Raw genomic sequence first — 14,193 nt, forward strand, 5'->3', positions numbered from 1 at the left:
GGCTAGAACAATGTCTGTATGAGCCTTTGCTTTGGAAAGAGACGACGCTTGGATTAGAATGTCGTCTAGGTAAGGTGCTACAGTAATGCCCCTCGGTCGTAGAACCGCTAGAAGGGACCCTAGCACCTTTGTGAAGATTCTGGGAGCAGTGGCTAAACCGAACGGAAGAGCCACGAACTGGTAATGTTTGTCCATGAAGGCGAACCTCAGGAACTGATGATGATCTTTGTGGATAGGAATATGCAGGTACGCATCCTTTAAGTCCACGGTAGTCATATATTGACCCTCCTGGATTGTTGGTAAAATTGTCCGAATGGTTTCCATTTTGAATGATGGAACTCTGAGGAATTTGTTTAGAATTTTTAGATCCAGAATTGGCCTGAAAGTTCCCTTTTTTTTGGGAACTACAAACAGGTTTGAGTAAAAACCCAGACCATGTTCCGCTGTTGGAACTGGGTTTATCACTCCCATTTTTAATAGGTCTCCTACGCAATGTAAGAATGCCTGTCTCTTTATCTGGTCTGAAGATAAGCGAGACATGTGGAACCTTCCCCTTGGAGGAAGTTCCTTGAACTCTAGAAGATACCCCTGAGAGACTATTTCTAGTGCCCAGGGATCCTGAACGTCTCTTGCCCAAGCCAGAGCGAAGAGAGAAAGTCTGCCCCCTACTAGATCCGGTCCAGGATCGGGGGCTACCCCTTCATGCTGTCTTGGTAGCAGAAGCAGGCTTCTTGGCCTGTTTACCCTTGTTCCAGCCTTGCAATGGTTTCCATGCTGGCCTAGGCTGGGAAGAGTTGCCTTCTTGTCTGGAGGCGCAGAGTTAGGATTCGGTCCGTTCCTGAAATTGCGAAAGGAACGGAAATTAGATTTGTTCTTAGCCTTGAAAGGCCTATCCTGTGGGAGGGCATGTCCCTTTCCACCAGTAATGTCTGAAATAATCTCTTTCAATTCCGGCCCGAAAAGGGTCTTACCCTTGAAAGGAATATTAAGCAATTTATTCTTGGACGACACATCCGCCGACCAGGATTTTAGCCAAAAATACGCTGCCGAGGTGACAGGAATAATGCACGAGATTGGTTGAAGCAGGAAACCTTGCTGAACAAATATCTTTTTCAGCAATCCTTCCAACTTTTTATCCATAGGATCTTTAAAAGCGCAACTGTCCTCAATAGGAATAGTTGTGCACTTAGCGAACGTTGACACTGCCCCCTCAACCTTAGGAACCGTTTGCCATGCGTCCCTTCTGGGGTCAACAATGGGGAGCATTTTCTTGAATATAGGAGGTGGAACAAAAGGTATACCTGGCTTTTCTCACTCCCTAGTCACTATATCCGCCACCCGCTTGGGTATCGGAAAGGCATCAGCGTGCACTGGGACCTCTAAGAATTTGTCCATCTTGCACAATTTCTCTGGAATTACCAAAGAATCACAGTCATCAAGAGTAGTTAGGACCTCCTTAAGCAGGGCGCGGAGATGTTCTAACAAATTTAAATTTTACGACATCAGTGTCTGCCTGCTGAGAAACTTTTCCTGAATCAGAAATTTCCACCTCAGACAGGCCCTCCCTCACTGCCAATTCAGATTGATGTGAGGGTATAACTGATAAATTGTCCTCAGCGCCAACCTGCTCATCTTCTGTATTTAAAACTGAGCTGTCACGCTTTCTAGGGTAGGATGGCAGTTTGGATAACAGATTTGCTATAGAATTATCCATTACTGCTGTTAACTGTTGCATAGTAACAAGCATTGGCGCGCTAGATGTACTAGGTATCGCCTGCGCGGGCAAAACTGGTGTTGACACAGAAGGAGAGGATGAGGAACTATCCCCACAACCTTCATTAGAAGAATCATCTTGGGCAATCTTATTCAATGTGGCAGTACTGTCCATATTTTGTTTGGACGCTATGACACAATTTGCACAAACATTAATTGGGGGAACCACCTTGGCTTTCATACACACAGAACATAAGCCATCTGAAGGTATAGACATGTTAGACAGAATTTGGCAGGCTAATAATGCAATAAAAGCGTTTTTAAAGAAAAGCGTTACTGTCCCTTTAAATAATAAACAGGCACACTTTATTTCTGATATATTGAAAAACAATGAAGGCAATGTCCGATTTTTACAAATTTTTTACCCCAGAGTCCTAATGCCCTGAAAGTATTGCACACCAAGTTTCAAGACTTTAACCCTTAAAATGAGCAAACCGGAGATATTTGTTCAATTAGACAATTTTAGTACACTACAATCACAGCCACAGCCTTGCTGCGGCTTTTTACCTTCCCTGAGAGTTATTCAGCAATGAAATAAACCTTCCAGAGTCCGTTTTAGTATGCCACAGGACCCCTCACATGAAGCTGCATGCACTGCCATGGAAGGAAACTGCGCAATTGAGGCGCGAAAACGGGGCCTCCTTCCTCTGCATACCAGAGTGAAGGGGCCTTCCTGACTGAAATAGCCGTCTAACTCAATGCCAGGCGAAAAAAAACGTTCCCAAAAGTGCTTTTAAGTGCACAAAACACTCTAAATGCCATTAAAATATGAAATAAAACAATCGATTTAGCCCACAATAGTGTAAACCAGTGTATAGCCCATTTGTAAGCCTTAATCTGTTATGAGTCTAAGAAAATGGCTTACTTACCCCTTAAGGGAAAACTGACAGTCTTCTACCATTAACATGTCTTGTTAGAAATATGACTGATCATACCTTGAGCAGAAAAGTCTGCAAACTGTTCCCCCCAACTGAAGTTGTCTGGGCTCAACAGTCCTGCGTGGGAACAGCAATTGATTTTAGTTACTGCTGCTAAAATCATACTTCTCTTTAAACAGAACTCTTCATCCTTTTCTGTTTTAGAGTAAATAGTACAAACCGGCACTATTTTAAAATAAACTCTTGATAGAAGAATAAAAAACTACAACTAACACCACATAGTCTTTACCATCCCCGTGGAGATGCTACTTGTTCAGAGCGGCAAAGAGAATGACTGGGGGGCGGAGCCAGAGGGGGAGCTATATGGACAGCTCTTGCTGGGTGCTCTCTTTGCCATTTCCGGTAGGGGAAGAGAATATCCCACAAGTAAGGATGAAGCCGTGGACCGGACACACCAATGTTGGAGAAATAGGCCCGCCCATCTCACTCGATGTTTTGTCAGCCTAAATGAACCACACCAGAGTAGTTCCAAACTAGCCATGTGGGTTCTGAGAACCAAAAAATAAGCCAAGTGTACCCTCAATAAAGTTGACAAAAAAAGTTATTGAAAAAAAACCTTAACAGCGCTCCCAGTTCACAAAACGTTTGCCCACAAACATTCAAAACTCAGTGTCAACCATTTTTTAATTAGCCCCTTATGCAAGCTTAGTAATACCTTTCTACAACTCTTAGGATTACTGCTTACCCTTACCCTCATGGGGATACTGTCAGCCTTTCTGAAATACCACAGTCTCTCCAGTAAAAATGACTGAACATACCTCACTGCTATATAGCATGAAAATGTTCCTCACACTGAAGTTTCTTGTACCCCTCAGCCTCTGTGGGAACTGCTCTGGATCTTAGTGACAAATGCTAAGATCATCAGCCTCCAGGCAGAAATCTTCATCCATCTGCTGCCTGAGAGTAAATAGTACACACCGGGTACCATTTAAAATAAAAAACTCTTGCTTGAAGAAATGAAAAACTAACATTTTATCACTTTACCCTTCCTAGTACTTAGAGTAGGCAAAGATAATGACTGGGGGTGGGGCTAAGGGAGGAGTTATATAGACAGCTCTGCTGTTGTGCTCTTTGCCACTTCCTGTTAGCAGGAGGATAATATCCCACAAGTAAAGGATGAATACGTGGACTCGTCGTACCTTATAGAAGAAAAGGCGCTTAAGAGGTGACATGATTACTTTATATAAATATATTCAAGGCCCATATACAGAGATGGCAGAAGCGCTGTTTATTCCAAGAAAATTGTTTGTGACCAGAGGTAACAATTTAAGGTTGGAGGAAAGGAGATTTAATCTCCTGCAACGGAAATGTTTTTTCACTGTAAGAGCAATAAAATTGTGGAACTCATTACCAAAGGAGGTAGTGAATGCCAATACCCTAGATACATTTAAAAATTATTTGGATACATTTATGTCTATAAACAAAATTCATGGATATGATTGCTAGTATTAAATGGGTCGCCTTTTAGTGGGATTATTTAAGCTTAACTGGAGCTTTTTGTATATATTTTAGATTTGTATAGGTTGAACTCGATGGACTTCGGTCTTTTTTCAACCTCATCTACTATGTTACCTCACTTTACCACTTCCTAACACTAACGTAGGCAAAGAGAATAACTGGAGTGGGAGGGAAAGGAGGAGCTATTTAACAGCTCTGCTGTGGTGCTTTTTGCCGCCTCCTGTTGACCAGGAGGTGAATATCCCATTAGTAATTAAGATGATCCGTGGACTCATCGTGTCTTAAAAAAGAAATCTAGATTACAGATTTTGGCCTTTCTAGTGAGTGTGGGACAATTTTTATACAAAAGAAAATGTGTTTTATGTCCTTTTAAAAGAGTAGGAGAGGGGCCCAGCTCTTTAAAGTGTACAATCAACATTAGATATATAATAGACTTACATACAAAGAGAGAAGCGCTCTACCAGGAACGAACAACAGCTCAGTGGCTTGTTCTATGGCGATTTACCACCCGGAAGCAGCCTCTTTTAGACCAGTGTGCTTTTCACAGAAGAAAACTTTCCTGAAGTATATCAGTCTGATCCCGCCAAGTAAGGTCAGTCCAGCCCCGAAATACCAGGCAATTCTCCTCTGAACAAGGAACATGACAACCCCAGACGATCGTTTCGGCCTCCTATGGGCCTCGTCAGTGAGGTGCAGCCACATTCCTCTAAGCACACTGGGCAAGGAGTCCACGTCTGGTTTCCCCCATCACCCATAGGGAGACTTCCCCAGGGTCATAATAATTTGCATACAAAGAGAGAAGCGCTCTACCAGGAACGAACAACAGCTCAGTGGCTTGTTCTATGGCGATTTACCACCCGGAAGCAGCCTCTTTTAGACCAGTGTGCTTTTCACAGAAGAAAACTTTCCTGAAGTATATCAGTCTGATCCCGCCAAGTAAGGTCAGTCCAGCCCCGAAATACCAGGCAATTCTCCTCTGAACAAGGAACATGACAACCCCAGACGATCGTTTAGGCCTCCTATGGGCCTCGTCAGTGAGGTGCAGCCACATTCCTCTAAGCACACTGGGCAAGGAGTCCACGTCTGGTTTCCCCCATCACCCATAGGGAGACTTCCCCAGGGTCATAATAATTTGCATACAAAGAGAGAAGCGCTCTACCAGGAACGAACAACAGCTCAGTGGCTTGTTCTATGGCGATTTACCACTCGGAAGCAGCCTCTTTTAGACCAGTGTGCTTTTCACAGAAGAAAACTTTCCTGAAGTATATCAGTCTGATCCCGCCAAGTAAGGTCAGTCCAGCCCCGAAATACCAGGCAATTCTCCTCTGAACAAGGAACATGACAACCCCAGACGATCGTTTCGGCCTCCTATGGGCCTCGTCAGTGAGGTGCAGCCACATTCCTCTAAGCACACTGGGCAAGGAGTCCACGTCTGGTTTCCCCCATCACCCATAGGGAGACTTCCCCAGGGTCATAATAATTTGCATACAAAGAGAGAAGCGCTCTACCAGGAACGAACAACAGCTCAGTGGCTTGTTCTATGGCGATTTACCACCCGGAAGCAGCCTCTTTTAGACCAGTGTGCTTTTCACAGAAGAAAACTTTCCTGAAGTATATCAGTCTGATCCCGCCAAGTAAGGTCAGTCCAGCCCCGAAATACCAGGCAATTCTCCTCTGAACAAGGAACATGACAACCCCAGACGATCGTTTCGGCCTCCTATGGGCCTCGTCAGTGAGGTGCAGCCACATTCCTCTAAGCACACTGGGCAAGGAGTCCACGTCTGGTTTCCCCCATCACCCATAGGGAGACTTCCCCAGGGTCATAATAATTTGCATACAAAGAGAGAAGCGCTCTACCAGGAACGAACAACAGCTCAGTGGCTTGTTCTATGGCGATTTACCACCCGGAAGCAGCCTCTTTTAGACCAGTGTGCTTTTCACAGAAGAAAACTTTCCTGAAGTATATCAGTCTGATCCCGCCAAGTAAGGTCAGTCCAGCCCCGAAATACCAGGCAATTCTCCTCTGAACAAGGAACATGACAACCCCAGACGATCGTTTCGGCCTCCTATGGGCCTCGTCAGTGAGGTGCAGCCACATTCCTCTAAGCACACTGGGCAAGGAGTCCACGTCTGGTTTCCCCCATCACCCATAGGGAGACTTCCCCAGGGTCATAATAATTTGCATACAAAGAGAGAAGCGCTCTACCAGGAACGAACAACAGCTCAGTGGCTTGTTCTATGGCGATTTACCACCCGGAAGCAGCCTCTTTTAGACCAGTGTGCTTTTCACAGAAGAAAACTTTCCTGAAGTATATCAGTCTGATCCCGCCAAGTAAGGTCAGTCCAGCCCCGAAATACCAGGCAATTCTCCTCTGAACAAGGAACATGACAACCCCAGACGATCGTTTCGGCCTCCTATGGGCCTCGTCAGTGAGGTGCAGCCACATTCCTCTAAGCACACTGGGCAAGGAGTCCACGTCTGGTTTCCCCCATCACCCATAGGGAGACTTCCCCAGGGTCATAATAATTTGCATACAAAGAGAGAAGCGCTCTACCAGGAATGAACAACAGCTCAGTGGCTTGTTCTATGGCGATTTACCACCCGGAAGCAGCCTCTTTTAGACCAGTGTGCTTTTCACAGAAGAAAACTTTCCTGAAGTATATCAGTCTGATCCCGCCAAGTAAGGTCAGTCCAGCCCCGAAATACCAGGCAATTCTCCTCTGAACAAGGAACATGACAACCCCAGACGATCGTTTCGGCCTCCTATGGGCCTCGTCAGTGAGGTGCAGCCACATTCCTCTAAGCACACTGGGCAAGGAGTCCACGTCTGGTTTCCCCCATCACCCATAGGGAGACTTCCCCAGGGTCATAATAATTTGCATACAAAGAGAGAAGCGCTCTACCAGGAACGAACAACAGCTCAGTGGCTTGTTCTATGGCGATTTACCACCCGGAAGCAGCCTCTTTTAGACCAGTGTGCTTTTCACAGAAGAAAACTTTCCTGAAGTATATCAGTCTGATCCCGCCAAGTAAGGTCAGTCCAGCCCCGAAATACCAGGCAATTCTCCTCTGAACAAGGAACATGACAACCCCAGACGATCGTTTCGGCCTCCTATGGGCCTCGTCAGTGAGGTGCAGCCACATTCCTCTAAGCACACTGGGCAAGGAGTCCACGTCTGGTTTCCCCCATCACCCATAGGGAGACTTCCCCAGGGTCATAATAATTTGCATACAAAGAGAGAAGCGCTCTACCAGGAACGAACAACAGCTCAGTGGCTTGTTCTATGGCGATTTACCACCCGGAAGCAGCCTCTTTTAGACCAGTGTGCTTTTCACAGAAGAAAACTTTCCTGAAGTATATCAGTCTGATCCCGCCAAGTAAGGTCAGTCCAGCCCCGAAATACCAGGCAATTCTCCTCTGAACAAGGAACATGACAACCCCAGACGATCGTTTCGGCCTCCTATGGGCCTCGTCAGTGAGGTGCAGCCACATTCCTCTAAGCACACTGGGCAAGGAGTCCACGTCTGGTTTCCCCCATCACCCATAGGGAGACTTCCCCAGGGTCATAATAATTTGCATACAAAGAGAGAAGCGCTCTACCAGGAACGAACAACAGCTCAGTGGCTTGTTCTATGGTGATTTACCACCCGGAAGCAGCCTCTTTTAGACCAGTGTGCTTTTCACAGAAGAAAACTTTCCTGAAGTATATCAGTCTGATCCCGCCAAGTAAGGTCAGTCCAGCCCCGAAATACCAGGCAATTCTCCTCTGAACAAGGAACATGACAACCCCAGACGATCGTTTCGGCCTCCTATGGGCCTCGTCAGTGAGGTGCAGCCACATTCCTCTAAGCACACTGGGCAAGGAGTCCACGTCTGGTTTCCCCCATCACCCATAGGGAGACTTCCCCAGGGTCATAATAATTTGCATACAAAGAGAGAAGCGCTCTACCAGGAACGAACAACAGCTCAGTGGCTTGTTCTATGGCGATTTACCACCCGGAAGCAGCCTCTTTTAGACCAGTGTGCTTTTCACAGAAGAAAACTTTCCTGAAGTATATCAGTCTGATCCCGCCAAGTAAGGTCAGTCCAGCCCCGAAATACCAGGCAATTCTCCTCTGAACAAGGAACATGACAACCCCAGACGATCGTTTCGGCCTCCTATGGGCCTCGTCAGTGAGGTGCAGCCACATTCCTCTAAGCACACTGGGCAAGGAGTCCACGTCTGGTTTCCCCCATCACCCATAGGGAGACTTCCCCAGGGTCATAATAATTTGCATACAAAGAGAGAAGCGCTCTACCAGGAATGAACAACAGCTCAGTGGCTTGTTCTATGGCGATTTACCACCCGGAAGCAGCCTCTTTTAGACCAGTGTGCTTTTCACAGAAGAAAACTTTCCTGAAGTATATCAGTCTGATCCCGCCAAGTAAGGTCAGTCCAGCCCCGAAATACCAGGCAATTCTCCTCTGAACAAGGAACATGACAACCCCAGACGATCGTTTCGACCTCCTATGGGCCTCGTCAGTGAGGTGCAGCCACATTCCTCTAAGCACACTGGGCAAGGAGTCCACGTCTGGTTTCCCCCATCACCCATAGGGAGACTTCCCCAGGGTCATAATAATTTGCATACAAAGAGAGAAGCGCTCTACCAGGAACGAACAACAGCTCAGTGGCTTGTTCTATGGCGATTTACCACCCGGAAGCAGCCTCTTTTAGACCAGTGTGCTTTTCACAGAAGAAAACTTTCCTGAAGTATATCAGTCTGATCCCGCCAAGTAAGGTCAGTCCAGCCCCGAAATACCAGGCAATTCTCCTCTGAACAAGGAACATGACAACCCCAGACGATCGTTTCGGCCTCCTATGGGCCTCGTCAGTGAGGTGCAGCCACATTCCTCTAAGCACACTGGGCAAGGAGTCCACGTCTGGTTTCCCCCATCACCCATAGGGAGACTTCCCCAGGGTCATAATAATTTGCATACAAAGAGAGAAGCGCTCTACCAGGAACGAACAACAGCTCAGTGGCTTGTTCTATGGCGATTTACCACCCGGAAGCAGCCTCTTTTAGACCAGTGTGCTTTTCACAGAAGAAAACTTTCCTGAAGTATATCAGTCTGATCCCGCCAAGTAAGGTCAGTCCAGCCCCGAAATACCAGGCAATTCTCCTCTGAGCAAGGAACATGACAACCCCAGACGATCGTTTCGGCCTCCTATGGGCCTCGTCAGTGAGGTGCAGCCACATTCCTCTAAGCACACTGGGCAAGGAGTCCACGTCTGGTTTCCCCCATCACCCATAGGGAGACTTCCCCAGGGTCATAATAATTTGCATACAAAGAGAGAAGCGCTCTACCAGGAACGAACAACAGCTCAGTGGCTTGTTCTATGGCGATTTACCACCCGGAAGCAGCCTCTTTTAGACCAGTGTGCTTTTCACAGAAGAAAACTTTCCTGAAGTATATCAGTCTGATCCCGCCAAGTAAGGTCAGTCCAGCCCCGAAATACCAGGCAATTCTCCTCTGAACAAGGAACATGACAACCCCAGACGATCGTTTCGGCCTCCTATGGGCCTCGTCAGTGAGGTGCAGCCACATTCCTCTAAGCACACTGGGCAAGGAGTCCACGTCTGGTTTCCCCCATCACCCATAGGGAGACTTCCCCAGGGTCATAATAATTTGCATACAAAGAGAGAAGCGCTCTACCAGGAACGAACAACAGCTCAGTGGCTTGTTCTATGGCGATTTACCACCCGGAAGCAGCCTCTTTTAGACCAGTGTGCTTTTCACAGAAGAAAACTTTCCTGAAGTATATCAGTCTGACCCCGCCAAGTAAGGTCAGTCCAGCCCCGAAATACCAGGCAATTCTCCTCTGAACAAGGAACATGACAACCCCAGACGATCGTTTCGGCCTCCTATGGGCCTCGTCAGTGAGGTGCAGCCACATTCCTCTAAGCACACTGGGCAAGGAGTCCACGTCTGGTTTCCCCCATCACCCATAGGGAGACTTCCCCAGGGTCATAATAATTTGCATACAAAGAGAGAAGCGCTCTACCAGGAACGAACAACAGCTCAGTGGCTTGTTCTATGGCGATTTACCACCCGGAAGCAGCCTCTTTTAGACCAGTGTGCTTTTCACAGAAGAAAACTTTCCTGAAGTATATCAGTCTGATCCCGCCAAGTAAGGTCAGTCCAGCCCCGAAATACCAGGCAATTCTCCTCTGAACAAGGAACATGACAACCCCAGACGATCGTTTCGGCCTCCTATGGGCCTCGTCAGTGAGGTGCAGCCACATTCCTCTAAGCACACTGGGAGAAATCTAGATTACAGATTTTGGCCTTTCTAGTGAGTGCGGGACAATTTTTATACAAAAGAAAATGTGTTTTATGTCCTTTTAAAAGAGTAGGAGAGGGGCCCAGCTCTTTAAAGTGTACAATCAACATTAGATATATAATAGACTTACCAGAGCATGAAAATGCTTATTTTTGTGTATATGATCTATCACATACAATACATACATTTTATCTTTACAATCTTTCATTGAGTAATTTGGAGAAACATCTGACTGACAACAAAGTGTTTATCCACTTCTGCTAAACACTTTGAATAATACCCAGTGAGAAGTGAGCAAAAATAAGCTAAATGTCCTTAGTAAAGAAAATAATACTTTTAAGGGTGCAAACATTATGCTCAAAAAAGGACAGTGCAACAAACAACAGAACTAAAACAAAATATATTTTTACCTGACAACTTAATTTATTTCTAGGTATTGAGAGTTCACAATACTTAATCTAGGGGATTACATTACCTGCGACCAGGTGGAGGCAGACACGCTACCAGAGCTTTATATATATCCCTCCTACTTCCCCTTTTCTCCCAGTAGTATTTATAGCCAAATAAAGTAAGAAAGACTATAGGGTAAAGAGGTGCAAACTAGGACTGGTGCCACAATTAATATACTACAACTTTTTTTGAATTTTTTTTTATGGGTGGGTTTGTGGACTCACTACCAAGAAAGAAATGAATTTATCAGGTAAGAATACATTTTGTTTTCTTTCTAATGGTAGTGAGAGTCCACAATCCTTACTCTTGGGAACCACAAACAAGGGACAACTTTCTCCTGATTAATATCTTCAGCCGAAACCACCTTAGGAATAAAACCAGATTTTGTCATTAGAACAGCCTTATCTTGATGTTACAGTTCTTCATAATTATAAAGAAGCTATCTTAAATCATTAGTCTGTATTGTGCTTGGGAAACGGTCACAACATTAAAAAAAAAAAAAAATAAAGGATCGGTAATCAGTATCAGCGAGTATTTGAAAAAAAATATTGGTACTTGTACTCGGTCTAAAAACGATTGGTATTGGTGCAACCCTAGACTGGAGTGACTCCCATGTTCTCCAAATCTCTTACACACTGAAGAAAAGCTACTCTCTTCTGGCTTTTTTTAAATGTGAGACAGAATAAACCTTCCCGTTGGAGATATGGACTGGAGACACAATTAACTGACTGTGAACAAATATATTGAAAAGGCTTAGTCTGCCTCCTACCAGAGCTGATTCTGGGGACATACCTTCATGTGGTTTTCAAATCAGAGGAAGACTTCTTGTGCTGCATGGACTTGTTCTATACAGGGTTAGGTTTCCATGTAGTTTTATGAGATTCCATCTTCTGAGTGGATGTAGATCTATGGTTCTTGTTTTGGAAAAAGGGATGAAAAAGACCGAGAGGTTTCTCTTTTTGTCTGGACTTCTTGTCCTGGGGCAAGAAGGCACCCCTGTCACAGTAGAAATAATGGAGTCCAAATCGGGACCAAACAAATGTTACCTTTAAAAGCTAAAATCAGTAGTCTTGACTTGGAAACCATATCCGCCTACCATGACTTAAGTCAAACAGCTCTACTGGAAAGAACAACAAAGGCTGTTTTCTTAGTATTGATGCGAAAAATCTGTATGGTTGCATCACATATGAAAGAGTTTGCCGTTTTCAAAGCCTGTATACGGTTTTGTATCTCATCTAAAGAGGATTTCTTAGAAACTAGATCTGCCAAGGAATCACACTAGAAAGCTGCTGCTCCAGCAACTGCAGCAATACTCACTGCAGGCTGATAATAACAATCCTCCCTGCAGAAAAGACCTTCTGAGGTAACCCTTAGGTCCATAGGATCTTTAAATGAAATATGGTCTTCCAAAGGGATAGTCATCTATTTAGATAATGTAGAATTTGCAATATGAAAATGCTTTTTAAACATTGTTGCTGGGGAAACGGGAACTCCCAGCTTTTCCCAATCCTTGGTAATGATTTCAGTAATTAAGGAATGGACAGGAAATGTCTCAGAAGAACGAGACCTGGGTCTGAAAATGAGATCTAGCTTATGTACAGTTTTTTCCCTCTGCTGGTTGAGAGTCCTGAACCACTAGAGTTTAAAAAAAAAAACTAAAAAAAAAACGCATATGCTCCATTTTGAATTCAAAATTCATCTCCTCAGGTTCTTTATCTAAGGAAGAATCATCAGCAGACACTTCACCCTGACGCTGAGGATAACCCCTCCAAATCAGAGCCTGGCTAACAGATCAAGCGCCAGAAGAAGCAGTTCCCTTGGTCTCAGAAACACAATGCCTAATTTTGCGCATGCGCTTACTTGGAAGGTGGTAAAGACTCCAGAGCATAAGGAAACTGCAACTTGCAGAGGAGTATTAAACCTCTCTGAAAAATCAAATATTTCCTGATTAGATACAAAGAGTAGAAAGAGGGCGCCACAATAGCGTGATACCGTCTGGATATGCAGATACAAATATAAGTAAGTATTATGCTTACCCAATGGTATGGCACTGTGCTGTGACCAGTGCAAGAAAGCAGGCTAGCACTTATCAGTGGCTAGTACACTGTGGAAGCCAAGCTCCAAAGGCACTTGTCCTAGTTGTATCTTTGTATATGCCTCCTGTTGGCCGGACTCCAGGTGCTGCAAAGGTGTAATCTTTTGTGTGTTGTTCAGTTGGTATTGATAAACCACATTACAGACAACTTCAAATAAAATGGCTTTTAATACTTATGACGCGTTTCTCAACCTCAACCAGGTTGTTTCATCAGATAAAAACACCTGTTTTACTAGCAGTATTTGAGGAACTGGGTGATGGTGAATGAGACTGCAGAACCACAGTTAAACATCCATTGCATAATTGTGCAGGATTGCAGACTACCACCTTCTTAAATAATAAACATTTGTTTTTAGGGATTACAATATCCATGGCCATCTCCTAAGATAATACAGGAGTATCTGTAGCATTCCCAGTTTGCTCAATTATATGTACAGAATAGATCATAAACCCCTGATCGAGCATAAACTATGCTAAGCAAGTAGAGTTTCCAAAAATTGTAATTGTATAACTCCGGCCGTACCGGCCTATATACTTAACTATCCCTCTGGAGTTCTGCATTGTTGGTCTCCTGAATACAGACCTGCTGTGTGCAAAGACTTAAAGGGACATTATACACTCATTTTTTCTTTGCATAAATTTTTTGTAGATGATCTATTTATATAGCCCATAAAGTTTTTTTTTTAAATAAATGTATAGTTTTGCTTATTTTTAAATAACATTGCTCTGATTTTCAGACTCCTAACCAAGCCCCAACGTTTTATGTGAATACTGTCAGCTACCTTCTCCAGCTTGCTGCTGTTTGTGTAAAGGGTCTTTTCATATGCAAAAGAAGGGGGGGGGGGGGAGTGTCTTATTTGCCACTTGCAGTGGGCTTTCCAACTACCTTTTCAACAGAGCCAAACTGACAGCTTCTAAGTAAGTTTTTAAACTGTTTTATACTGGATTTTTATATCAGTATCTGTGCATCTTATTCTTTATAGTAGTGTCTATAACATGCAGTTATATGAAAATGAGTGTATACTGTCCCTTTAACCGACAAAAATTACATTGCATCAGCACCAAAATAAAAAACTCTCTTCTGGGAACTATCCACTGAGAGTAAATAAATATGAGAATATAAGAATACTTTTAACACCTCTCTCTCCTTGCCGA

At 44.5% G+C, this 14,193-nt stretch overlaps 1 protein-coding gene across 1 annotated transcript in view; it reads right to left on the reverse strand.

Moving 5' to 3' along the window:
• BRCA1 (BRCA1 DNA repair associated) overlaps positions 1 to 14,193 on the reverse strand; it is a 1,073,265-nt gene that overhangs the window by 157,166 nt on the left and 901,906 nt on the right. The window lies entirely within an intron of this gene.

Source organism: Bombina bombina, chromosome 1, assembly GCF_027579735.1.
Source record: "Bombina bombina isolate aBomBom1 chromosome 1, aBomBom1.pri, whole genome shotgun sequence".
NCBI classification, from domain to species: Eukaryota; Metazoa; Chordata; class Amphibia; order Anura; family Bombinatoridae; genus Bombina; species Bombina bombina.